Genomic DNA, 20571 nt, shown 5'->3' with positions numbered 1-20571 from the left:
AAGCTGGGAGATGCTACACAGTTAATTAAACGGTAGGCGACGCAGACAACGCTTTTCCAAGTGTCCCATGTCACGCACCGAAGAGCGCGCGCCTCTCCGCACGGCAGAGTGGCGCAGTGGAAGCGTGCTGTGCCCATAACCCAGAGGTCCGTGGATCGAAACCACGCTCTGCTAAAATTATTCTTTTTCTTGGGTGCTTCGTGCTCGATCATTAATCTTGGGGTGCGCTGATTCAGCGTCGACAGCAAACCCTGTGAGTTGTGAAACGACGACGTCGTGTGCAGAATACGAGAAACACTTCCTAAGACGCAGACTTTCTTACGATTTTTTAGCGATTACGTTCCTTGATCACAACGGTAATGCTTTTTCGGGCCACACGTGCAGCTTTCGCGATATAAAAATCGTCTCTCCCCGGCGGGGAATCGAACCCCGGTCTCCCGCGTGACAGGCGGGGATACTAACCACTATACTACCGAGGAACACGCAGTCGTTGTCTACAGTGCACGCACATTTATGGTTCTCGGGTACGTGATACATCTCAAATGTAGCGTCCCGATGCTTCCATAGTCAGCTGCTACGAAATAAAAGTATGCCCCAGGTGAGGCTCGAACTCACAACCCCGGCATTGCTCACGGCTACTGCCTTATAAGTACCGTGCGCTAACCAACTGCGCCACTGGGGCTACAGCAGAGGGCTTACAGTTAGCGGTATTCACTTTGATGCCAACCTGTTGTGGCTACAGACCCGTCATACGACCGTCACCTGCGGCCATACTGCGACTTTAGCACCTGTCTACGAATGCTTCATACGATTCTTGTTTTATATGCTACACTTACAAGCATGTCAACCGCTTGTCATCACCGAAAAAATGCAAAAAAACGGGCGCCTTGCATTCCGCTACCTGTCCAACAGCGACGGCAGATGTGTGGCAAGCTCTAAGCTGTGCAGGCGCTCCGTGGCCGAGCAGCTGGTGGAGAGATGCCTTCCTTGGCAGCTCCCTGCAGAGTGCGGAAGACCAGAGTGGCCGCGCCGCCGTTGTCAGTGGATGACATGAAATTGCCGAGCCACGGAGTACACGTTGCTTTGCGATCTTCACCCGCCCCGTGGTACAAAGCGCTAGCAGCGGCCCTGTGGCGCAACGGATAACGCGTCTGACTACGGATCAGAAGATTCCAGGTTCGAATCCTGGCAGGGTCGGCATTTTGTTAGTTGCGGGCGCGTAGCTAGGCAGTGCATTCGAATGTCTCCACCTTCGTGGAGTGCAATGTTAATCCTGAGCATCTCGCAGCTGCATCTCGAGACGATCGCGGTAAATATCGCTTCGTGCAAGCGTCAGCGTAGCGTCAGTCGAGCAAAGTCGAGACAAGTCAAGCTGGGAGATGCTACACAGTTAATTAAACGGTAGGCGACGCAGACAACGCTTTTCCAAGTGTCCCATGTCACGCACCGAAGAGCGCGCGCCTCTCCGCACGGCAGAGTGGCGCAGTGGAAGCGTGCTGGGCCCATAACCCAGAGGTCCGTGGATCGAAACCACGCTCTGCTAAAATTATTCTTTTTCTTGGGTGCTTCGTGCTCGATCATTAATCTTGGGGTGCGCTGATTCAGCGTCGACAGCAAACCCTGTGAGTTGTGAAACGACGACGTCGTGTGCAGAATACGAGAAACACTTCCTAAGACGCAGACTTTCTTACGATTTTTTAGCGATTACGTTCCTTGATCACAACGGTAATGCTTTTTCGGGCCACACGTGCAGCTTTCGCGATATAAAAATCGTCTCTCCCCGGCGGGGAATCGAACCCCGGTCTCCCGCGTGACAGGCGGGGATACTAACCACTATACTACCGAGGAACACGCAGTCGTTGTCTACAGTGCACGCACATTTATGGTTCTCGGGTACGTGATACATCTCAAATGTAGCGTCCCGATGCTTCCATAGTCAGCTGCTACGAAATAAAAGTATGCCCCAGGTGAGGCTCGAACTCACAACCCCGGCATTGCTCACGGCTACTGCCTTATAAGTACCGTGCGCTAACCAACTGCGCCACTGGGGCTACAGCAGAGGGCTTACAGTTAGCGGTATTCACTTTGATGCCAACCTGTTGTGGCTACAGACCCGTCATACGACCGTCACCTGCGGCCATACTGCGACTTTAGCACCTGTCTACGAATGCTTCATACGATTCTTGTTTTATATGCTACACTTACAAGCATGTCAACCGCTTGTCATCACCGAAAAAATGCAAAAAAACGGGCGCCTTGCATTCCGCTACCTGTCCAACAGCGACGGCAGATGTGTGGCAAGCTCTAAGCTGTGCAGGCGCTCCGTGGCCGAGCAGCTGGTGGAGAGATGCCTTCCTTGGCAGCTCCCTGCAGAGTGCGGAAGACCAGAGTGGCCGCGCCGCCGTTGTCAGTGGATGACATGAAATTGCCGAGCCACGGAGTACACGTTGCTTTGCGATCTTCACCCGCCCCGTGGTACAAAGCGCTAGCAGCGGCCCTGTGGCGCAACGGATAACGCGTCTGACTACGGATCAGAAGATTCCAGGTTCGAATCCTGGCAGGGTCGGCATTTTGTTAGTTGCGGGCGCGTAGCTAGGCAGTGCATTCGAATGTCTCCACCTTCGTGGAGTGCAATGTTAATCCTGAGCATCTCGCAGCTGCATCTCGAGACGATCGCGGTAAATATCGCTTCGTGCAAGCGTCAGCGTAGCGTCAGTCGAGCAAAGTCGAGACAAGTCAAGCTGGGAGATGCTACACAGTTAATTAAACGGTAGGCGACGCAGACAACGCTTTTCCAAGTGTCCCATGTCACGCACCGAAGAGCGGCTGCCTCTCCGCACAGCAGAGTGGCGCAGTGGAAGCGTGCTGGGCCCATACCCCAGAGGTCCGTGGATCGAAACCACGCTCTGCTAAAATTATTCCTTTTCTTGGGTGCTTCGTGCTCGATCATTAATCTTGGGGTGCGCTGATTCAGCGTCGACAGCAAACCCTGTGAGTTGTGAAACGACGACGTCGTGTGCAGAATACGAGAAACACTGCCTAAGACGCAGACTTTCTTACGATTTTTTAGCGATTACGTTCCTTGACCACAACGGTAATGCTTTTTCGGGCCACACGTGCAGCTTTCGCGATATAAAAATCGTCTGTCCCCGGCGGGGAATCGAACCCCGGTCTCCCGCGTGACAGGTGGGGATACTAACCACTATACTACCGAGGAACACGCAGTCGTTGTCTACAGTGCACGCACATTTATGGTTCTCGGGTACGTGATACATCTCAAATGTAGCGTCCCGATGCTTCCATAGTCAGCTGCTACGAAATAAAAGTATGCCCCAGGTGAGGCTCGAACTCACAACCCCGGCATTGCTCACGGCTACTGCCTTATAAGTACTGTGCGCTAACCAATTGCGCCACTGGGGCTACAGCAGAGTGCTTTCAGTTAGCGGTGTTCACTTTGATGCCAACCTGTTGTGGCTACAGACCCGTCATACGACCGTCACCTGCGGCCATACTGCGACTTTAGGACCTGTCTACGAATGCTTCATACGATTCTTGTTTTATATGCTACACTTACAAGCATGTCAACCGCTTGTCATCACCGAAAAAATGCAAAAAAAACGGGCGCCTTGCATTCCGCTACCTGTCCGACAGCGACGGCAGATGTGTGGCAAGCTCTAAGCTGTGCAGGCGCTCCGTGGCCGAGCAGCTGGTGGAGAGATGCCTTCCTTGGCAGCTCCCTGCAGAGTGCGGAAGACCAGAGTGGCCGCGCCGCCGTTGTCAGTGGATGACATGCAATTGCCGAGCCACGGAGTACACGTTGCTTTGCGAAGTTCACCCGCCCCGTGGTACAAAACGCTAGCAGCGGCCCTGTGGCGCAACGGATAACGCGTCTGACTACGGATCAGAAGATTCCAGGTTCGAATCCTGGCAGGGTCGGCGTTTTGTTAGTTGCGGGCGCGTAGCTAGGCAGTGCATTCGAATGTCTCCACCTTCGTGGAGTGCAATGTTAATCCTGAGCATCTCGCAGCTGCATCTCGAGACGATCGCGGTAAATATCGCTTCGTGCAAGCGTCAGCGTAGCGTCAGTCGAGCAAAGTCGAGACAAGTCAAGCTGGGAGATGCTACACAGTTAATTAAACGGTAGGCGACGCAGACAACGCTTTTCCAAGTGTCCCATGTCACGCACCGAAGAGCGGCCGCCTCTCCGCACAGCAGAGTGGCGCAGTGGAAGCGTGCTGGGCCCATACCCCAGAGGTCCGTGGATCGAAACCACGCTCTGCTAAAATTATTCCTTTTCTTGGGTGCTTCGTGCTCGATCATTAATCTTGGGGTGCGCTGATTCAGCGTCGACAGCAAACCCTGTGAGTTGTGAAACGACGACGTCGTGTGCAGAATACGAGAAACACTGCCTAAGACGCAGACTTTCTTACGATTTTTTAGCGATTACGTTCCTTGATCACAACGGTAATGCTTTTTCGGGCCACACGTGCAGCTTTCGCGATATAAAAATCGTCTGTCCCCGGCGGGGAATCGAACCCCGGTCTCCCGCGTGACAGGTGGGGATACTAACCACTATACTACCGAGGAACACGCAGTCGTTGTCTACAGTGCACGCACATTTATGGTTCTCGGGTACGTGATACATCTCAAATGTAGCGTCCCGATGCTTCCATAGTCAGCTGCTACGAAATAAAAGTATGCCCCAGGTGAGGCTCGAACTCACAACCCCGGCATTGCTCACGGCTACTGCCTTATAAGTACTGTGCGCTAACCAATTGCGCCACTGGGGCTACAGCAGAGTGCTTTCAGTTAGCGGTGTTCACTTTGATGCCAACCTGTTGTGGCTACAGACCCGTCATACGACCGTCACCTGCGGCCATACTGCGACTTTAGGACCTGTCTACGAATGCTTCATACGATTCTTGTTTTATATGCTACACTTACAAGCATGTCAACCGCTTGTCATCACCGAAAAAATGCAAAAAAACGGGCGCCTTGCATTCCGCTACCTGTCCGACAGCGACGGCAGATGTGTGGCAAGCTCTAAGCTGTGCAGGCGCTCCGTGGCCGAGCAGCTGGTGGAGAGATGCCTTCCTTGGCAGCTCCCTGCAGAGTGCGGAAGACCAGAGTGGCCGCGCCGCCGTTGTCAGTGGATGACATGCAATTGCCGAGCCACGGAGTACACGTTGCTTTGCGAAGTTCACCCGCCCCGTGGTACAAAACGCTAGCAGCGGCCCTGTGGCGCAACGGATAACGCGTCTGACTACGGATCAGAAGATTCCAGGTTCGAATCCTGGCAGGGTCGGCGTTTTGTTAGTTGCGGGCGCGTAGCTAGGCAGTGCATTCGAATGTCTCCACCTTCGTGGAGTGCAATGTTAATCCTGAGCATCTCGCAGCTGCATCTCGAGACGATCGCGGTAAATATCGCTTCGTGCAAGCGTCAGCGTAGCGTCAGTCGAGCAAAGTCGAGACAAGTCAAGCTGGGAGATGCTACACAGTTAATTAAACGGTAGGCGACGCAGACAACGCTTTTCCAAGTGTCCCATGTCACGCACCGAAGAGCGGCCGCCTCTCCGCACAGCAGAGTGGCGCAGTGGAAGCGTGCTGGGCCCATAACCCAGAGGTCCGTGGATCGAAACCACGCTCTGCTAAAATTATTCCTTTTCTTGGGTGCTTCGTGCTCGATCATTAATCTTGGGGTGCGCTGATTCAGCGTCGACAGCAAACCCTGTGAGTTGTGAAACGACGACGTCGTGTGCAGAATACGAGAAACACTGCCTAAGACGCAGACTTTCTTACGATTTTTTAGCGATTACGTTCCTTGATCACAACGGTAATGCTTTTTCGGGCCACACGTGCAGCTTTCGAGATATAAAAATCGTCTATCCCCGGCGGGGAATCGAACCCCGGTCTCCCGCGTGACAGGCGGGGATACTAACCACTATACTACCGAGGAACACGCAGTCGTTGTGTACAGTGCACGCACATTTATGGTTCTCGGGTACGTGATACATCTCAAATGTAGCGTCCCGATGCTTCCATAGTCAGCTGCTACGAAATAAAAGTATGCCCCAGGTGAGGCTCGAACTCACAACCCCGGCATTGCTCACGGCTACTGCCTTATAAGTACCGTGCGCTAACCAATTGCGCCACTGGGGCTACAGCAGAGTGCTTTCAGTTAGCGGTGTTCACTTTGATGCCAACCTGTTGTGGCTACAGACCCGTCATACGACCGTCACCTGCGGCCATACTGCGACTTTAGGACCTGTCTACGAATGCTTCATACGATTCTTGTTTTATATGCTACACTTACAAGCATGTCAACCGCTTGTCATCACCGAAAAAATGCAAAAAAACGGGCGCCTTGCATTCCGCTACCTGTCCGACAGCGACGGCAGATGTGTGGCAAGCTCTAAGCTGTGCAGGCGCTCCGTGGCCGAGCAGCTGGTGGAGAGATGCCTTCCTTGGCAGCTCCCTGCAGAGTGCGGAAGACCAGAGTGGCCGCGCCGCCGTTGTCAGTGGATGACATGCAATTGCCGAGCCACGGGGTACACGTTGCTTTGCGAAGTTCACCCGCCCCGTGGTACAAAACGCTAGCAGCGGCCCTGTGGCGCAACGGATAACGCGTCTGACTACGGATCAGAAGATTCCAGGTTCGAATCCTGGCAGGGTCGGCGTTTTGTTAGTTGCGGGCGCGTAGCTAGGCAGTGCATTCGAATGTCTCCACCTTCGTGGAGTGCAATGTTAATCCTGAGCATCTCGCAGCTGCATCTCGAGACGATCGCGGTAAATATCGCTTCGTGCAAGCGTCAGCGTAGCGTCAGTCGAGCAAAGTCGAGACAAGTCAAGCTGGGAGATGCTACACAGTTAATTAAACGGTAGGCGACGCAGACAACGCTTTTCCAAGTGTCCCATGTCACGCACCGAAGAGCGGCCGCCTCTCCGCACAGCAGAGTGGCGCAGTGGAAGCGTGCTGGGCCCATAACCCAGAGGTCCGTGGATCGAAACCACGCTCTGCTAAAATTATTCCTTTTCTTGGGTGCTTCGTGCTCGATCATTAATCTTGGGGTGCGCTGATTCAGCGTCGACAGCAAACCCTGTGAGTTGTGAAACGACGACGTCGTGTGCAGAATACGAGAAACACTGCCTAAGACGCAGACTTTCTTACGATTTTTTAGCGATTACGTTCCTTGATCACAACGGTAATGCTTTTTCGGGCCACACGTGCAGCTTTCGAGATATAAAAATCGTCTATCCCCGGCGGGGAATCGAACCCCGGTCTCCCGCGTGACAGGCGGGGATACTAACCACTATACTACCGAGGAACACGCAGTCGTTGTCTACAGTGCACGCACATTTATGGTTCTCGGGTACGTGATACATCTCAAATGTAGCGTCCCGATGCTTCCATAGTCAGCTGCTACGAAATAAAAGTATGCCCCAGGTGAGGCTCGAACTCACAACCCCGGCATTGCTCACGGCTACTGCCTTATAAGTACCGTGCGCTAACCAATTGCGCCACTGGGGCTACAGCAGAGTGCTTTCAGTTAGCGGTGTTCACTTTGATGCCAACCTGTTGTGGCTACAGACCCGTCATACGACCGTCACCTGCGGCCATACTGCGACTTTAGGACCTGTCTACGAATGCTTCATACGATTCTTGTTTTATATGCTACACTTACAAGCATGTCAACCGCTTGTCATCACCGAAAAAATGCAAAAAAACGGGCGCCTTGCATTCCGCTACCTGTCCGACAGCGACGGCAGATGTGTGGCAAGCTCTAAGCTGTGCAGGCGCTCCGTGGCCGAGCAGCTGGTGGAGAGATGCCTTCCTTGGCAGCTCCCTGCAGAGTGCGGAAGACCAGAGTGGCCGCGCCGCCGTTGTCAGTGGATGACATGCAATTGCCGAGCCACGGGGTACACGTTGCTTTGCGAAGTTCACCCGCCCCGTGGTACAAAACGCTAGCAGCGGCCCTGTGGCGCAACGGATAACGCGTCTGACTACGGATCAGAAGATTCCAGGTTCGAATCCTGGCAGGGTCGGCGTTTTGTTAGTTGCGGGCGCGTAGCTAGGCAGTGCATTCGAATGTCTCCACCTTCGTGGAGTGCAATGTTAATCCTGAGCATCTCGCAGCTGCATCTCGAGACGATCGCGGTAAATATCGCTTCGTGCAAGCGTCAGCGTAGCGTCAGTCGAGCAAAGTCGAGACAAGTCAAGCTGGGAGATGCTACACAGTTAATTAAACGGTAGGCGACGCAGACAACGCTTTTCCAAGTGTCCCATGTCACGCACCGAAGAGCGGCCGCCTCTCCGCACAGCAGAGTGGCGCAGTGGAAGCGTGCTGGGCCCATAACCCAGAGGTCCGTGGATCGAAACCACGCTCTGCTAAAATTATTCCTTTTCTTGGGTGCTTCGTGCTCGATCATTAATCTTGGGGTGCGCTGATTCAGCGTCGACAGCAAACCCTGTGAGTTGTGAAACGACGACGTCGTGTGCAGAATACGAGAAACACTGCCTAAGACGCAGACTTTCTTACGATTTTTTAGCGATTACGTTCCTTGATCACAACGGTAATGCTTTTTCGGGCCACACGTGCAGCTTTCGAGATATAAAAATCGTCTATCCCCGGCGGGGAATCGAACCCCGGTCTCCCGCGTGACAGGCGGGGATACTAACCACTATACTACCGAGGAACACGCAGTCGTTGTCTACAGTGCACGCACATTTATGGTTCTCGGGTACGTGATACATCTCAAATGTAGCGTCCCGATGCTTCCATAGTCAGCTGCTACGAAATAAAAGTATGCCCCAGGTGAGGCTCGAACTCACAACCCCGGCATTGCTCACGGCTACTGCCTTATAAGTACCGTGCGCTAACCAATTGCGCCACTGGGGCTACAGCAGAGTGCTTTCAGTTAGCGGTGTTCACTTTGATGCCAACCTGTTGTGGCTACAGACCCGTCATACGACCGTCACCTGCGGCCATACTGCGACTTTAGGACCTGTCTACGAATGCTTCATACGATTCTTGTTTTATATGCTACACTTACAAGCATGTCAACCGCTTGTCATCACCGAAAAAATGCAAAAAAACGGGCGCCTTGCATTCCGCTACCTGTCCGACAGCGACGGCAGATGTGTGGCAAGCTCTAAGCTGTGCAGGCGCTCCGTGGCCGAGCAGCTGGTGGAGAGATGCCTTCCTTGGCAGCTCCCTGCAGAGTGCGGAAGACCAGAGTGGCCGCGCCGCCGTTGTCAGTGGATGACATGCAATTGCCGAGCCACGGGGTACACGTTGCTTTGCGAAGTTCACCCGCCCCGTGGTACAAAACGCTAGCAGCGGCCCTGTGGCGCAACGGATAACGCGTCTGACTACGGATCAGAAGATTCCAGGTTCGAATCCTGGCAGGGTCGGCGTTTTGTTAGTTGCGGGCGCGTAGCTAGGCAGTGCATTCGAATGTCTCCACCTTCGTGGAGTGCAATGTTAATCCTGAGCATCTCGCAGCTGCATCTCGAGACGATCGCGGTAAATATCGCTTCGTGCAAGCGTCAGCGTAGCGTCAGTCGAGCAAAGTCGAGACAAGTCAAGCTGGGAGATGCTACACAGTTAATTAAACGGTAGGCGACGCAGACAACGCTTTTCCAAGTGTCCCATGTCACGCACCGAAGAGCGGCCGCCTCTCCGCACAGCAGAGTGGCGCAGTGGAAGCGTGCTGGGCCCATACCCCAGAGGTCCGTGGATCGAAACCACGCTCTGCTAAAATTATTCCTTTTCTTGGGTGCTTCGTGCTCGATCATTAATCTTGGGGTGCGCTGATTCAGCGTCGACAGCAAACCCTGTGAGTTGTGAAACGACGACGTCGTGTGCAGAATACGAGAAACACTGCCTAAGACGCAGACTTTCTTACGATTTTTTAGCGATTACGTTCCTTGATCACAACGGTAATGCTTTTTCGGGCCACACGTGCAGCTTTCGCGATATAAAAATCGTCTGTCCCCGGCGGGGAATCGAACCCCGGTCTCCCGCGTGACAGGTGGGGATACTAACCACTATACTACCGAGGAACACGCAGTCGTTGTCTACAGTGCACGCACATTTATGGTTCTCGGGTACGTGATACATCTCAAATGTAGCGTCCCGATGCTTCCATAGTCAGCTGCTACGAAATAAAAGTATGCCCCAGGTGAGGCTCGAACTCACAACCCCGGCATTGCTCACGGCTACTGCCTTATAAGTACTGTGCGCTAACCAATTGCGCCACTGGGGCTACAGCAGAGTGCTTTCAGTTAGCGGTGTTCACTTTGATGCCAACCTGTTGTGGCTACAGACCCGTCATACGACCGTCACCTGCGGCCATACTGCGACTTTAGGACCTGTCTACGAATGCTTCATACGATTCTTGTTTTATATGCTACACTTACAAGCATGTCAACCGCTTGTCATCACCGAAAAAATGCAAAAAAACGGGCGCCTTGCATTCCGCTACCTGTCCGACAGCGACGGCAGATGTGTGGCAAGCTCTAAGCTGTGCAGGCGCTCCGTGGCCGAGCAGCTGGTGGAGAGATGCCTTCCTTGGCAGCTCCCTGCAGAGTGCGGAAGACCAGAGTGGCCGCGCCGCCGTTGTCAGTGGATGACATGCAATTGCCGAGCCACGGAGTACACGTTGCTTTGCGAAGTTCACCCGCCCCGTGGTACAAAACGCTAGCAGCGGCCCTGTGGCGCAACGGATAACGCGTCTGACTACGGATCAGAAGATTCCAGGTTCGAATCCTGGCAGGGTCGGCGTTTTGTTAGTTGCGGGCGCGTAGCTAGGCAGTGCATTCGAATGTCTCCACCTTCGTGGAGTGCAATGTTAATCCTGAGCATCTCGCAGCTGCATCTCGAGACGATCGCGGTAAATATCGCTTCGTGCAAGCGTCAGCGTAGCGTCAGTCGAGCAAAGTCGAGACAAGTCAAGCTGGGAGATGCTACACAGTTAATTAAACGGTAGGCGACGCAGACAACGCTTTTCCAAGTGTCCCATGTCACGCACCGAAGAGCGGCCGCCTCTCCGCACAGCAGAGTGGCGCAGTGGAAGCGTGCTGGGCCCATACCCCAGAGGTCCGTGGATCGAAACCACGCTCTGCTAAAATTATTCCTTTTCTTGGGTGCTTCGTGCTCGATCATTAATCTTGGGGTGCGCTGATTCAGCGTCGACAGCAAACCCTGTGAGTTGTGAAACGACGACGTCGTGTGCAGAATACGAGAAACACTGCCTAAGACGCAGACTTTCTTACGATTTTTTAGCGATTACGTTCCTTGATCACAACGGTAATGCTTTTTCGGGCCACACGTGCAGCTTTCGCGATATAAAAATCGTCTGTCCCCGGCGGGGAATCGAACCCCGGTCTCCCGCGTGACAGGTGGGGATACTAACCACTATACTACCGAGGAACACGCAGTCGTTGTCTACAGTGCACGCACATTTATGGTTCTCGGGTACGTGATACATCTCAAATGTAGCGTCCCGATGCTTCCATAGTCAGCTGCTACGAAATAAAAGTATGCCCCAGGTGAGGCTCGAACTCACAACCCCGGCATTGCTCACGGCTACTGCCTTATAAGTACTGTGCGCTAACCAATTGCGCCACTGGGGCTACAGCAGAGTGCTTTCAGTTAGCGGTGTTCACTTTGATGCCAACCTGTTGTGGCTACAGACCCGTCATACGACCGTCACCTGCGGCCATACTGCGACTTTAGGACCTGTCTACGAATGCTTCATACGATTCTTGTTTTATATGCTACACTTACAAGCATGTCAACCGCTTGTCATCACCGAAAAAATGCAAAAAAACGGGCGCCTTGCATTCCGCTACCTGTCCGACAGCGACGGCAGATGTGTGGCAAGCTCTAAGCTGTGCAGGCGCTCCGTGGCCGAGCAGCTGGTGGAGAGATGCCTTCCTTGGCAGCTCCCTGCAGAGTGCGGAAGACCAGAGTGGCCGCGCCGCCGTTGTCAGTGGATGACATGCAATTGCCGAGCCACGGAGTACACGTTGCTTTGCGAAGTTCACCCGCCCCGTGGTACAAAACGCTAGCAGCGGCCCTGTGGCGCAACGGATAACGCGTCTGACTACGGATCAGAAGATTCCAGGTTCGAATCCTGGCAGGGTCGGCGTTTTGTTAGTTGCGGGCGCGTAGCTAGGCAGTGCATTCGAATGTCTCCACCTTCGTGGAGTGCAATGTTAATCCTGAGCATCTCGCAGCTGCATCTCGAGACGATCGCGGTAAATATCGCTTCGTGCAAGCGTCAGCGTAGCGTCAGTCGAGCAAAGTCGAGACAAGTCAAGCTGGGAGATGCTACACAGTTAATTAAACGGTAGGCGACGCAGACAACGCTTTTCCAAGTGTCCCATGTCACGCACCGAAGAGCGGCCGCCTCTCCGCACAGCAGAGTGGCGCAGTGGAAGCGTGCTGGGCCCATACCCCAGAGGTCCGTGGATCGAAACCACGCTCTGCTAAAATTATTCCTTTTCTTGGGTGCTTCGTGCTCGATCATTAATCTTGGGGTGCGCTGATTCAGCGTCGACAGCAAACCCTGTGAGTTGTGAAACGACGACGTCGTGTGCAGAATACGAGAAACACTGCCTAAGACGCAGACTTTCTTACGATTTTTTAGCGATTACGTTCCTTGATCACAACGGTAATGCTTTTTCGGGCCACACGTGCAGCTTTCGCGATATAAAAATCGTCTGTCCCCGGCGGGGAATCGAACCCCGGTCTCCCGCGTGACAGGTGGGGATACTAACCACTATACTACCGAGGAACACGCAGTCGTTGTCTACAGTGCACGCACATTTATGGTTCTCGGGTACGTGATACATCTCAAATGTAGCGTCCCGATGCTTCCATAGTCAGCTGCTACGAAATAAAAGTATGCCCCAGGTGAGGCTCGAACTCACAACCCCGGCATTGCTCACGGCTACTGCCTTATAAGTACTGTGCGCTAACCAATTGCGCCACTGGGGCTACAGCAGAGTGCTTTCAGTTAGCGGTGTTCACTTTGATGCCAACCTGTTGTGGCTACAGACCCGTCATACGACCGTCACCTGCGGCCATACTGCGACTTTAGGACCTGTCTACGAATGCTTCATACGATTCTTGTTTTATATGCTACACTTACAAGCATGTCAACCGCTTGTCATCACCGAAAAAATGCAAAAAAACGGGCGCCTTGCATTCCGCTACCTGTCCGACAGCGACGGCAGATGTGTGGCAAGCTCTAAGCTGTGCAGGCGCTCCGTGGCCGAGCAGCTGGTGGAGAGATGCCTTCCTTGGCAGCTCCCTGCAGAGTGCGGAAGACCAGAGTGGCCGCGCCGCCGTTGTCAGTGGATGACATGCAATTGCCGAGCCACGGAGTACACGTTGCTTTGCGAAGTTCACCCGCCCCGTGGTACAAAACGCTAGCAGCGGCCCTGTGGCGCAACGGATAACGCGTCTGACTACGGATCAGAAGATTCCAGGTTCGAATCCTGGCAGGGTCGGCGTTTTGTTAGTTGCGGGCGCGTAGCTAGGCAGTGCATTCGAATGTCTCCACCTTCGTGGAGTGCAATGTTAATCCTGAGCATCTCGCAGCTGCATCTCGAGACGATCGCGGTAAATATCGCTTCGTGCAAGCGTCAGCGTAGCGTCAGTCGAGCAAAGTCGAGACAAGTCAAGCTGGGAGATGCTACACAGTTAATTAAACGGTAGGCGACGCAGACAACGCTTTTCCAAGTGTCCCATGTCACGCACCGAAGAGCGGCCGCCTCTCCGCACAGCAGAGTGGCGCAGTGGAAGCGTGCTGGGCCCATACCCCAGAGGTCCGTGGATCGAAACCACGCTCTGCTAAAATTATTCCTTTTCTTGGGTGCTTCGTGCTCGATCATTAATCTTGGGGTGCGCTGATTCAGCGTCGACAGCAAACCCTGTGAGTTGTGAAACGACGACGTCGTGTGCAGAATACGAGAAACACTGCCTAAGACGCAGACTTTCTTACGATTTTTTAGCGATTACGTTCCTTGATCACAACGGTAATGCTTTTTCGGGCCACACGTGCAGCTTTCGCGATATAAAAATCGTCTGTCCCCGGCGGGGAATCGAACCCCGGTCTCCCGCGTGACAGGTGGGGATACTAACCACTATACTACCGAGGAACACGCAGTCGTTGTCTACAGTGCACGCACATTTATGGTTCTCGGGTACGTGATACATCTCAAATGTAGCGTCCCGATGCTTCCATAGTCAGCTGCTACGAAATAAAAGTATGCCCCAGGTGAGGCTCGAACTCACAACCCCGGCATTGCTCACGGCTACTGCCTTATAAGTACTGTGCGCTAACCAATTGCGCCACTGGGGCTACAGCAGAGTGCTTTCAGTTAGCGGTGTTCACTTTGATGCCAACCTGTTGTGGCTACAGACCCGTCATACGACCGTCACCTGCGGCCATACTGCGACTTTAGGACCTGTCTACGAATGCTTCATACGATTCTTGTTTTATATGCTACACTTACAAGCATGTCAACCGCTTGTCATCACCGAAAAAATGCAAAAAAACGGGCGCCTTGCATTCCGCTACCTGTCCGACAGCGACGGCAGATGTGTGGCAAGCTCTAAGCTGTGCAGGCGCTCCGTGGCCGAGCAGCTGGTGGAGAGATGCCTTCCTTGGCAGCTCCCTGCAGAGTGCGGAAGACCAGAGTGGCCGCGCCGCCGTTGTCAGTGGATGACATGCAATTGCCGAGCCACGGAGTACACGTTGCTTTGCGAAGTTCACCCGCCCCGTGGTACAAAACGCTAGCAGCGGCCCTGTGGCGCAACGGATAACGCGTCTGACTACGGATCAGAAGATTCCAGGTTCGAATCCTGGCAGGGTCGGCGTTTTGTTAGTTGCGGGCGCGTAGCTAGGCAGTGCATTCGAATGTCTCCACCTTCGTGGAGTGCAATGTTAATCCTGAGCATCTCGCAGCTGCATCTCGAGACGATCGCGGTAAATATCGCTTCGTGCAAGCGTCAGCGTAGCGTCAGTCGAGCAAAGTCGAGACAAGTCAAGCTGGGAGATGCTACACAGTTAATTAAACGGTAGGCGACGCAGACAACGCTTTTCCAAGTGTCCCATGTCACGCACCGAAGAGCGGCCGCCTCTCCGCACAGCAGAGTGGCGCAGTGGAAGCGTGCTGGGCCCATACCCCAGAGGTCCGTGGATCGAAACCACGCTCTGCTAAAATTATTCCTTTTCTTGGGTGCTTCGTGCTCGATCATTAATCTTGGGGTGCGCTGATTCAGCGTCGACAGCAAACCCTGTGAGTTGTGAAACGACGACGTCGTGTGCAGAATACGAGAAACACTGCCTAAGACGCAGACTTTCTTACGATTTTTTAGCGATTACGTTCCTTGATCACAACGGTAATGCTTTTTCGGGCCACACGTGCAGCTTTCGCGATATAAAAATCGTCTGTCCCCGGCGGGGAATCGAACCCCGGTCTCCCGCGTGACAGGTGGGGATACTAACCACTATACTACCGAGGAACACGCAGTCGTTGTCTACAGTGCACGCACATTTATGGTTCTCGGGTACGTGATACATCTCAAATGTAGCGTCCCGATGCTTCCATAGTCAGCTGCTACGAAATAAAAGTATGCCCCAGGTGAGGCTCGAACTCACAACCCCGGCATTGCTCACGGCTACTGCCTTATAAGTACTGTGCGCTAACCAATTGCGCCACTGGGGCTACAGCAGAGTGCTTTCAGTTAGCGGTGTTCACTTTGATGCCAACCTGTTGTGGCTACAGACCCGTCATACGACCGTCACCTGCGGCCATACTGCGACTTTAGGACCTGTCTACGAATGCTTCATACGATTCTTGTTTTATATGCTACACTTACAAGCATGTCAACCGCTTGTCATCACCGAAAAAATGCAAAAAAACGGGCGCCTTGCATTCCGCTACCTGTCCGACAGCGACGGCAGATGTGTGGCAAGCTCTAAGCTGTGCAGGCGCTCCGTGGCCGAGCAGCTGGTGGAGAGATGCCTTCCTTGGCAGCTCCCTGCAGAGTGCGGAAGACCAGAGTGGCCGCGCCGCCGTTGTCAGTGGATGACATGCAATTGCCGAGCCACGGAGTACACGTTGCTTTGCGAAGTTCACCCGCCCCGTGGTACAAAACGCTAGCAGCGGCCCTGTGGCGCAACGGATAACGCGTCTGACTACGGATCAGAAGATTCCAGGTTCGAATCCTGGCAGGGTCGGCGTTTTGTTAGTTGCGGGCGCGTAGCTAGGCAGTGCATTCGAATGTCTCCACCTTCGTGGAGTGCAATGTTAATCCTGAGCATCTCGCAGCTGCATCTCGAGACGATCGCGGTAAATATCGCTTCGTGCAAGCGTCAGCGTAGCGTCAGTCGAGCAAAGTCGAGACAAGTCAAGCTGGGAGATGCTACACAGTTAATTAAACGGTAGGCGACGCAGACAACGCTTTTCCAAGTGTGCCATGTCACGCACCGAAGAGCGGCCGCCTCTCCGCACAGCAGAGTGGCGCAGTGGAAGCGTGCTGGGCCCATACCCCAGAGGTCCGTGGATCGAAACCACGCTCTGCTAAAATTATTCCTTTTCTTGGGTGCTTCGTGCTCGATCATTAATCTTGGGGTGCGCTGATTCAGCGTCGACAGCAAACCCTGTGAGTTGTGAAACGACGACGTCGTGTGCAGAATACGAGAAACACTGCCTAAGACGCAGACTTTCTTACGATTTTTTAGCGATTACGTTCCTTGATCACAACGGTAATGCTTTTTCGGGCCACACGTGCAGCTTTCGCGATATAAAAATCGTCTGTCCCCGGCGGGGAATCGAACCCCGGTCTCCCGCGTGACAGGTGGGGATACTAACCACTATACTACCGAGGAACACGCAGTCGTTGTCTACAGTGCACGCACATTTATGGTTCTCGGGTACGTGATACATCTCAAATGTAGCGTCCCGATGCTTCCATAGTCAGCTGCTACGAAATAAAAGTATGCCCCAGGTGAGGCTCGAACTCACAACCCCGGCATTGCTCACGGCTACTGCCTTATAAGTACTGTGCGCTAACCAATTGCGCCACTTCTTTTTTTTTTTTTTTTTTTTTTTTTTTTTTTTTATTTTTTTTTTTTTTTTTAGGGCCTCCCTTCTCCCCTTACAGCCCTCCTTGCGCTCTCCATGAATGCCTTCCTTGGCGAGCTTCTTCAGCTATATTCAAATGAAATCAAAGTCTCCAGATTCACTGGCATCGTACAACAGTACACAAAAGGAATTCAATTTCTTCGGGATTACAAGGAGCTCATTGCTTCGTCTTCATTGGAATATAAGTGCCAACGAAAATTAGAAATCTTTCAAAAAAAAAAAAAAAAAAAAAAAAAAAAAAAAAAAAAAAAAAAAAAAAAAAATGTCTCTTCCCTCAAAAAACAAATAATGAGGAATAAGAAAGAAAAGAAAACTTCAGGTTCTTCAGGCGCCATAGGCGAAATGATAACGAAAATAGTAGTCACTGTTGACTTGTACCTGGGAACTTCACCATGGAAATGGTGACAGGAATCGCGGATATACTTTAGAATCACCCAATTCCCTGTTTCTCAAACAGGATTGTTAACATATTGCCAAAATCCCTCTTAATGTGTGGGAACTGGTTTCTTCGCCAATATGCCGTCGCCATATAAGCAGTAAAGGCAGTAATATTGTCTTCTCCTTGTTGGGTCATGACGTAATTGACAAAATGTCCCAGCATCCACATAACAGTATTGTTTTTCGTTTTGGGGTAAAACCGTGTATCAGGCCACAGGAGGATATCAGTCGTATAAAGACTTTCAGTGCTACGTGTGAGCAGCGCCAATCGTTTCCGCACCCAATGCCAGTTGAACTGATGCCCGCAGCAAGTAAACCTGTGCCTCAGAGTGTCTACTAATCCACATTTGAGGCAGTTGTCAGTAGCACTTAAGCCAATGCGGTTGAGTTTTTCGTTGGTTGGAATAAGATTGTGGACAACTTTATACCAGGCGGAAAGCACATCTGAAGAATGAATTTTGAGAGTAATATTGGTCCACACTGCCGTCCAGACGATTCTTGGGTAGTGCATTTCAATTGTATTTGGAGCTTCGTACTTCTGCCACTGAGCAATTAAGAACACTGTCGTGAGACAAGGACTTGTGGAAACACTGTCACCTAAGTAACTCATTTCGAGGTAATAAACACCGACATGTTGCAATTGAAAGTTTAGTTTCCCGATGTCAATTGGCGGTTTCATACATTTTGGGCGAACAATGCGAAACAGCTTCGATGTGATAGTATGGGGCATCGTGGTAATTATCTCAGTTGTTCGGTTTATATAGAGTGCCGTCGCCTTTCGACGGATATCAGTGAGTTGCAGGCCCCCAGCTTGCACTGACTTAGACAGTGTGGTATAGGTTAACTTAAAAATATGACCGAGCCACACAAACCTGCTGGACAAACGCATGATCTTATGGGCTTGCATTTTGGGAAGAGGGAACACCTGAGCGACATAATAAGCTTTACAGAGTATGTATGTATTCAAAATCCTGATCTTCTGGAGGATATTTGTCGATCGCCAAGTGTTTTCCACTATAGCTCCCTGTATTCGATTTGCAGTAAGTTTCCAGTTTTTAGCTGCCATACGTAAAGGACACCTATCGATGATGATTCCCAGAGCAACATGTTGTTCGACGATCTGTGCCCACGGTATAGCAAGAGATTCGAAGCCCCGTAAGCTTAGAACCTTACATTTACCCTCACTGAGTTTCGCTCCAGACGCAGTGCTGTAATTTTCAATCCCAGCCCGCAATTGGGCCACTTCAGACTCATGACGTAGGATAACAGCAACATCATCGGCGTAAGCCCTCACAGTAAGATTGCTCCCTAAGACAGAAAGGCCAGTTAATGTGATACACAATCTCTTCAGAAATGGCTCGAGCGACAAAACAAAGAGCGACATCGACAAAGGACTGCCTTGCGGTACACCTCGTCGTATACCAACAGCTTGTGTCAGCTGACCGTTAACGGTGATCCTAGCAGTAATGCCTGTTATCATATGCCGAATGACTGCCACAGCTCGTTCTTCGAGTCCAATTCGCTGCAGGATGCGTTCTAAATAGTGATGACTAACGCGGTCAAAAGCTTTGCAAAAGTCAAGAAAAAGGAAAGCACATTTGATGTTGGTTACGGCCGCTACTGAAATAACGTCTCTGTACTCCGCAACCGGAGTCATAATGGATCTCCCTGGAAGGCAAGACTGATGTGAATGAATAACTTTCCCAAGGATGGGGGTCATTCTGCTATTAATCGCGCGGGCAATCGTTTTATAATCAAAGTTCAATAATGTGATTGGACGGAGATTATCAACTCGCTTGTGACCAGTTCTCTTCGGGACTAAAACAATTCTACCCACCTTGAACTCGGCAGGAAGAGGACCACCACTCATGACTTCATTAACAATTTCAGTGAAAGTACCACCAAGGACATTCCAGAATTTGATATAAAATTCCTTGGGCAAACCATCAGGACCAGGCGATTTAAAGGAAGGCGACTTGGAGATCAAGGCTAAAACTTCCTCGGGAGTAAAATCCGATAAAAAGTCGACATTGTCAGCAGGAGTAATCGCCCTATCAAAAACATTGACCACTGCACTGACAGCAGGTTCATTGACAATTTCACTGGAATACAGTCGTTGGAAATGTTGGTGAATTTCACTAATAATGGCCGCTTGAGTAGAGAGTAATTCCCCATTATCCCTTTCCAAAACATCAATGAAAGCCCTGCGGCGGCGCGAGAAATGCTTAAATAAATGGTACATAGATGTCATTTCGTCGGCTAAAACAGATTTAGGTTTGGATTTAACTTTCAGACCTTCCAATTGTTGACGCTTCAAGCTGACAAGTTTAGCCTTGACACGTTGAATTGATGGAAAGTTAGTGTTGGTCGCAGTGGATGAATCATACAGTTGTCGCAGCACAGTGTAGTAAAACTCAAAAGTCCTCTTGAAGGCGCGTGCTTTCTGAGCACTATAATAAATGAGACTTTTTCGAAGCTTTGGTTTCGCAACAGTGGTCCACCACATCGCTTTAGTCGGATAAAAAGTGATGGAACGCAAACAAGTTTCCCACACATGCCTGATAACGTCAAATAACTCAGCGTCCGCCAGATGCGATATGTTTAACATCCACGGGGAACGAAATAATTTGGTAGGCTGTCGATTTAATTGAACCGTTGCCGTAAAAGCGCAATGGTCGGTAAAACTAGCCGGGATTACGTCAACCGCTAGGAGTCTGTCACTGATACAGTCCGATAGATAAATTCTATCCAGACGGCTGCATGAAGTAACGGTGAAAAAAGTGAATTTAACTAAAGTAGGATACTTCAGTTCCCAAGCATCTTTCAGCTTAATATTCTTAACGAGCTCGTGCAGTTCTTTACAGTAGTTAAAATGAGGGGACTGATCGTTTTTACGTAGAACACAGTTGAAGTCACCTCCTATTATCAGGTTTTGAGGACTGCTCCTCAACAGATACGTAACATCCTCC

The 20571-nt window shown here is 51.7% G+C and overlaps 49 non-coding genes across 49 annotated transcripts; 24 read left to right on the top strand and 25 right to left on the bottom strand.

Moving 5' to 3' along the window:
* Positions 1 to 407: 407 nt before the first annotated feature.
* Positions 408 to 479, bottom strand: Trnad-guc (transfer RNA aspartic acid (anticodon GUC)). The gene has a single exon. It is a non-coding gene; the product is annotated as a tRNA-Asp (tRNA).
* Positions 480 to 590: 111 nt separating this feature from the next.
* Positions 591 to 682, bottom strand: Trnai-uau (transfer RNA isoleucine (anticodon UAU)). The gene is given in 2 exon segments: positions 591 to 626; positions 645 to 682. It is a non-coding gene; the product is annotated as a tRNA-Ile (tRNA).
* Positions 683 to 1124: 442 nt separating this feature from the next.
* Trnar-acg (transfer RNA arginine (anticodon ACG)) lies at positions 1125 to 1197 on the top strand. Its single transcript has one exon. It is a non-coding gene; the product is annotated as a tRNA-Arg (tRNA).
* A 274-nt stretch (positions 1198 to 1471) lies between these two features.
* On the top strand, positions 1472 to 1543 carry Trnam-cau (transfer RNA methionine (anticodon CAU)). Its single transcript has one exon. It is a non-coding gene; the product is annotated as a tRNA-Met (tRNA).
* A 233-nt stretch (positions 1544 to 1776) lies between these two features.
* Positions 1777 to 1848, bottom strand: Trnad-guc (transfer RNA aspartic acid (anticodon GUC)). Its single transcript has one exon. It is a non-coding gene; the product is annotated as a tRNA-Asp (tRNA).
* A 111-nt stretch (positions 1849 to 1959) lies between these two features.
* Trnai-uau (transfer RNA isoleucine (anticodon UAU)) lies at positions 1960 to 2051 on the bottom strand. The gene is given in 2 exon segments: positions 1960 to 1995; positions 2014 to 2051. It is a non-coding gene; the product is annotated as a tRNA-Ile (tRNA).
* Positions 2052 to 2493: 442 nt separating this feature from the next.
* Positions 2494 to 2566, top strand: Trnar-acg (transfer RNA arginine (anticodon ACG)). The gene has a single exon. It is a non-coding gene; the product is annotated as a tRNA-Arg (tRNA).
* A 274-nt stretch (positions 2567 to 2840) lies between these two features.
* Trnam-cau (transfer RNA methionine (anticodon CAU)) lies at positions 2841 to 2912 on the top strand. The gene has a single exon. It is a non-coding gene; the product is annotated as a tRNA-Met (tRNA).
* Positions 2913 to 3145: 233 nt separating this feature from the next.
* On the bottom strand, positions 3146 to 3217 carry Trnad-guc (transfer RNA aspartic acid (anticodon GUC)). The gene has a single exon. It is a non-coding gene; the product is annotated as a tRNA-Asp (tRNA).
* Positions 3218 to 3328: 111 nt separating this feature from the next.
* Positions 3329 to 3420, bottom strand: Trnai-uau (transfer RNA isoleucine (anticodon UAU)). Its single transcript is given in 2 exon segments — positions 3329 to 3364; positions 3383 to 3420. It is a non-coding gene; the product is annotated as a tRNA-Ile (tRNA).
* A 443-nt stretch (positions 3421 to 3863) lies between these two features.
* On the top strand, positions 3864 to 3936 carry Trnar-acg (transfer RNA arginine (anticodon ACG)). The gene has a single exon. It is a non-coding gene; the product is annotated as a tRNA-Arg (tRNA).
* A 274-nt stretch (positions 3937 to 4210) lies between these two features.
* On the top strand, positions 4211 to 4282 carry Trnam-cau (transfer RNA methionine (anticodon CAU)). Its single transcript has one exon. It is a non-coding gene; the product is annotated as a tRNA-Met (tRNA).
* A 233-nt stretch (positions 4283 to 4515) lies between these two features.
* Trnad-guc (transfer RNA aspartic acid (anticodon GUC)) lies at positions 4516 to 4587 on the bottom strand. Its single transcript has one exon. It is a non-coding gene; the product is annotated as a tRNA-Asp (tRNA).
* A 111-nt stretch (positions 4588 to 4698) lies between these two features.
* Trnai-uau (transfer RNA isoleucine (anticodon UAU)) lies at positions 4699 to 4790 on the bottom strand. Its single transcript is given in 2 exon segments — positions 4699 to 4734; positions 4753 to 4790. It is a non-coding gene; the product is annotated as a tRNA-Ile (tRNA).
* A 442-nt stretch (positions 4791 to 5232) lies between these two features.
* Trnar-acg (transfer RNA arginine (anticodon ACG)) lies at positions 5233 to 5305 on the top strand. The gene has a single exon. It is a non-coding gene; the product is annotated as a tRNA-Arg (tRNA).
* Positions 5306 to 5579: 274 nt separating this feature from the next.
* Positions 5580 to 5651, top strand: Trnam-cau (transfer RNA methionine (anticodon CAU)). Its single transcript has one exon. It is a non-coding gene; the product is annotated as a tRNA-Met (tRNA).
* A 233-nt stretch (positions 5652 to 5884) lies between these two features.
* Trnad-guc (transfer RNA aspartic acid (anticodon GUC)) lies at positions 5885 to 5956 on the bottom strand. Its single transcript has one exon. It is a non-coding gene; the product is annotated as a tRNA-Asp (tRNA).
* A 111-nt stretch (positions 5957 to 6067) lies between these two features.
* Positions 6068 to 6159, bottom strand: Trnai-uau (transfer RNA isoleucine (anticodon UAU)). Its single transcript is given in 2 exon segments — positions 6068 to 6103; positions 6122 to 6159. It is a non-coding gene; the product is annotated as a tRNA-Ile (tRNA).
* Positions 6160 to 6601: 442 nt separating this feature from the next.
* Positions 6602 to 6674, top strand: Trnar-acg (transfer RNA arginine (anticodon ACG)). Its single transcript has one exon. It is a non-coding gene; the product is annotated as a tRNA-Arg (tRNA).
* Positions 6675 to 6948: 274 nt separating this feature from the next.
* On the top strand, positions 6949 to 7020 carry Trnam-cau (transfer RNA methionine (anticodon CAU)). Its single transcript has one exon. It is a non-coding gene; the product is annotated as a tRNA-Met (tRNA).
* A 233-nt stretch (positions 7021 to 7253) lies between these two features.
* Trnad-guc (transfer RNA aspartic acid (anticodon GUC)) lies at positions 7254 to 7325 on the bottom strand. The gene has a single exon. It is a non-coding gene; the product is annotated as a tRNA-Asp (tRNA).
* Positions 7326 to 7436: 111 nt separating this feature from the next.
* Trnai-uau (transfer RNA isoleucine (anticodon UAU)) lies at positions 7437 to 7528 on the bottom strand. Its single transcript is given in 2 exon segments — positions 7437 to 7472; positions 7491 to 7528. It is a non-coding gene; the product is annotated as a tRNA-Ile (tRNA).
* A 442-nt stretch (positions 7529 to 7970) lies between these two features.
* Trnar-acg (transfer RNA arginine (anticodon ACG)) lies at positions 7971 to 8043 on the top strand. Its single transcript has one exon. It is a non-coding gene; the product is annotated as a tRNA-Arg (tRNA).
* Positions 8044 to 8317: 274 nt separating this feature from the next.
* Trnam-cau (transfer RNA methionine (anticodon CAU)) lies at positions 8318 to 8389 on the top strand. Its single transcript has one exon. It is a non-coding gene; the product is annotated as a tRNA-Met (tRNA).
* Positions 8390 to 8622: 233 nt separating this feature from the next.
* On the bottom strand, positions 8623 to 8694 carry Trnad-guc (transfer RNA aspartic acid (anticodon GUC)). Its single transcript has one exon. It is a non-coding gene; the product is annotated as a tRNA-Asp (tRNA).
* Positions 8695 to 8805: 111 nt separating this feature from the next.
* On the bottom strand, positions 8806 to 8897 carry Trnai-uau (transfer RNA isoleucine (anticodon UAU)). The gene is given in 2 exon segments: positions 8806 to 8841; positions 8860 to 8897. It is a non-coding gene; the product is annotated as a tRNA-Ile (tRNA).
* A 442-nt stretch (positions 8898 to 9339) lies between these two features.
* On the top strand, positions 9340 to 9412 carry Trnar-acg (transfer RNA arginine (anticodon ACG)). Its single transcript has one exon. It is a non-coding gene; the product is annotated as a tRNA-Arg (tRNA).
* A 274-nt stretch (positions 9413 to 9686) lies between these two features.
* Positions 9687 to 9758, top strand: Trnam-cau (transfer RNA methionine (anticodon CAU)). Its single transcript has one exon. It is a non-coding gene; the product is annotated as a tRNA-Met (tRNA).
* Positions 9759 to 9991: 233 nt separating this feature from the next.
* Positions 9992 to 10063, bottom strand: Trnad-guc (transfer RNA aspartic acid (anticodon GUC)). The gene has a single exon. It is a non-coding gene; the product is annotated as a tRNA-Asp (tRNA).
* Positions 10064 to 10174: 111 nt separating this feature from the next.
* Positions 10175 to 10266, bottom strand: Trnai-uau (transfer RNA isoleucine (anticodon UAU)). The gene is given in 2 exon segments: positions 10175 to 10210; positions 10229 to 10266. It is a non-coding gene; the product is annotated as a tRNA-Ile (tRNA).
* A 442-nt stretch (positions 10267 to 10708) lies between these two features.
* On the top strand, positions 10709 to 10781 carry Trnar-acg (transfer RNA arginine (anticodon ACG)). Its single transcript has one exon. It is a non-coding gene; the product is annotated as a tRNA-Arg (tRNA).
* A 274-nt stretch (positions 10782 to 11055) lies between these two features.
* Positions 11056 to 11127, top strand: Trnam-cau (transfer RNA methionine (anticodon CAU)). The gene has a single exon. It is a non-coding gene; the product is annotated as a tRNA-Met (tRNA).
* Positions 11128 to 11360: 233 nt separating this feature from the next.
* Positions 11361 to 11432, bottom strand: Trnad-guc (transfer RNA aspartic acid (anticodon GUC)). The gene has a single exon. It is a non-coding gene; the product is annotated as a tRNA-Asp (tRNA).
* A 111-nt stretch (positions 11433 to 11543) lies between these two features.
* Trnai-uau (transfer RNA isoleucine (anticodon UAU)) lies at positions 11544 to 11635 on the bottom strand. Its single transcript is given in 2 exon segments — positions 11544 to 11579; positions 11598 to 11635. It is a non-coding gene; the product is annotated as a tRNA-Ile (tRNA).
* Positions 11636 to 12077: 442 nt separating this feature from the next.
* Positions 12078 to 12150, top strand: Trnar-acg (transfer RNA arginine (anticodon ACG)). The gene has a single exon. It is a non-coding gene; the product is annotated as a tRNA-Arg (tRNA).
* A 274-nt stretch (positions 12151 to 12424) lies between these two features.
* On the top strand, positions 12425 to 12496 carry Trnam-cau (transfer RNA methionine (anticodon CAU)). The gene has a single exon. It is a non-coding gene; the product is annotated as a tRNA-Met (tRNA).
* Positions 12497 to 12729: 233 nt separating this feature from the next.
* Positions 12730 to 12801, bottom strand: Trnad-guc (transfer RNA aspartic acid (anticodon GUC)). Its single transcript has one exon. It is a non-coding gene; the product is annotated as a tRNA-Asp (tRNA).
* Positions 12802 to 12912: 111 nt separating this feature from the next.
* Trnai-uau (transfer RNA isoleucine (anticodon UAU)) lies at positions 12913 to 13004 on the bottom strand. The gene is given in 2 exon segments: positions 12913 to 12948; positions 12967 to 13004. It is a non-coding gene; the product is annotated as a tRNA-Ile (tRNA).
* A 442-nt stretch (positions 13005 to 13446) lies between these two features.
* Positions 13447 to 13519, top strand: Trnar-acg (transfer RNA arginine (anticodon ACG)). The gene has a single exon. It is a non-coding gene; the product is annotated as a tRNA-Arg (tRNA).
* Positions 13520 to 13793: 274 nt separating this feature from the next.
* On the top strand, positions 13794 to 13865 carry Trnam-cau (transfer RNA methionine (anticodon CAU)). The gene has a single exon. It is a non-coding gene; the product is annotated as a tRNA-Met (tRNA).
* A 233-nt stretch (positions 13866 to 14098) lies between these two features.
* Trnad-guc (transfer RNA aspartic acid (anticodon GUC)) lies at positions 14099 to 14170 on the bottom strand. Its single transcript has one exon. It is a non-coding gene; the product is annotated as a tRNA-Asp (tRNA).
* A 111-nt stretch (positions 14171 to 14281) lies between these two features.
* On the bottom strand, positions 14282 to 14373 carry Trnai-uau (transfer RNA isoleucine (anticodon UAU)). Its single transcript is given in 2 exon segments — positions 14282 to 14317; positions 14336 to 14373. It is a non-coding gene; the product is annotated as a tRNA-Ile (tRNA).
* Positions 14374 to 14815: 442 nt separating this feature from the next.
* Positions 14816 to 14888, top strand: Trnar-acg (transfer RNA arginine (anticodon ACG)). Its single transcript has one exon. It is a non-coding gene; the product is annotated as a tRNA-Arg (tRNA).
* Positions 14889 to 15162: 274 nt separating this feature from the next.
* Trnam-cau (transfer RNA methionine (anticodon CAU)) lies at positions 15163 to 15234 on the top strand. Its single transcript has one exon. It is a non-coding gene; the product is annotated as a tRNA-Met (tRNA).
* Positions 15235 to 15467: 233 nt separating this feature from the next.
* Trnad-guc (transfer RNA aspartic acid (anticodon GUC)) lies at positions 15468 to 15539 on the bottom strand. The gene has a single exon. It is a non-coding gene; the product is annotated as a tRNA-Asp (tRNA).
* A 111-nt stretch (positions 15540 to 15650) lies between these two features.
* On the bottom strand, positions 15651 to 15742 carry Trnai-uau (transfer RNA isoleucine (anticodon UAU)). The gene is given in 2 exon segments: positions 15651 to 15686; positions 15705 to 15742. It is a non-coding gene; the product is annotated as a tRNA-Ile (tRNA).
* A 442-nt stretch (positions 15743 to 16184) lies between these two features.
* Trnar-acg (transfer RNA arginine (anticodon ACG)) lies at positions 16185 to 16257 on the top strand. The gene has a single exon. It is a non-coding gene; the product is annotated as a tRNA-Arg (tRNA).
* Positions 16258 to 16531: 274 nt separating this feature from the next.
* Trnam-cau (transfer RNA methionine (anticodon CAU)) lies at positions 16532 to 16603 on the top strand. Its single transcript has one exon. It is a non-coding gene; the product is annotated as a tRNA-Met (tRNA).
* Positions 16604 to 16836: 233 nt separating this feature from the next.
* On the bottom strand, positions 16837 to 16908 carry Trnad-guc (transfer RNA aspartic acid (anticodon GUC)). The gene has a single exon. It is a non-coding gene; the product is annotated as a tRNA-Asp (tRNA).
* Between the last annotated feature and the right edge of the window lie 3663 nt (positions 16909 to 20571).

This window comes from Schistocerca serialis, unplaced genomic scaffold (assembly GCF_023864345.2).
Source record: "Schistocerca serialis cubense isolate TAMUIC-IGC-003099 unplaced genomic scaffold, iqSchSeri2.2 HiC_scaffold_729, whole genome shotgun sequence".
Lineage (NCBI taxonomy): Eukaryota > Metazoa > Arthropoda > Insecta > Orthoptera > Acrididae > Schistocerca > Schistocerca serialis.
This window is presented reverse-complemented; position numbering and strand designations above follow the sequence as displayed.